Genomic DNA, 1159 nt, shown 5'->3' with positions numbered 1-1159 from the left:
ACCTACCTATCCTTATCGAATGACCACCAAATTTTATATATAATCTCTACATGCTATAATATGCTCAGTATTAAAATTTCATAGGTTGCAAAGTTCATCTAGTTCGCTATTTTAATGTTACTTAAATCCCGAGCAATTTGATCGATTCAGGGCTTAACTCATGGTTCTTTGAGTTTTTCTTTTATATATCTTTAATCCATACTTGGTTTGGGGTTCATGTAGAAATCCAAGTGATTCCAACTAGTATTTTTTAAGAAAAGTCCTAGGTGGCTACTTAACTCATCATTTGTGTTCGAGACTTCCGCTTTTTAGCTTTCGGTTTCCAAATTATTCCAAATTATCTTTTCAAGATTCATCTTTGAGTCTAGTTTCAGTAAATCTAAAGAAATTCATGAGAACCGATCTGAAAAGGGTCAAAATTGATCAAAAATAGTAGAAAGGTCAACATATGGCTACCTTTGACTTCTATTGGTCAAAGTTTGACCTTTGACTTTGGACTTCATCTTCTTCCTTGGTTGCTGGAAAATCACGATTTTTCCTTATCATACTCCTCAAGTTTTGCCTTTGTACTACTCTATATACACCTCTAATAGGCTAAATTTCTTCACAAAATGTTTAGATGAAGTTTCAAGGAAGAAGTAGGGGCCAATTTCATACCTTGTCATGGTCTGTAGCTTGAGTTATAACCTTCCAAATTTCGCCGGAAAACATGTTTCTCACCTTTTTTTGGGACAACTGATTCTAAAGCTTTTCATTGCTCGATTCCTTCACGAAACTTGTTGGAAATCCCATATGGAATGTGTAGGAGTTGGTAGGATGAAAAATGATTCACCACAACCCTCGAATTTAGAAGAAATATGAGGAAGAAAAATCCAAATCTAAAAGCTTCAAACTAGAATTTTAGGAATCATCACTTGATTCTTGTCTTGAAACATTGCCCATAACTTCTTGTTTATAGATCAAGCTTGCACCGCCATTGATTATTCTAGAATTATGGTGAATTTGCTCGTTTTTTATTTATCTAAAATTTTAGTGGAAATATCTAAAACGATGAAGGTGCTACCGACATTGGTTTTCAACTTTAACCGTTGGATCTACAGAACATTGAGTCTTGTTAGACATATCCAAATAGCAGCTCAATCCAACGATTGGATGTGAA

This window comes from Cucurbita maxima, unplaced genomic scaffold (assembly GCF_002738345.1).
Source record: "Cucurbita maxima cultivar Rimu unplaced genomic scaffold, Cmax_1.0 Cma_Scf00083, whole genome shotgun sequence".
Taxonomy (NCBI): Eukaryota; Viridiplantae; Streptophyta; class Magnoliopsida; order Cucurbitales; family Cucurbitaceae; genus Cucurbita; species Cucurbita maxima.
This window is presented reverse-complemented; position numbering follows the sequence as displayed.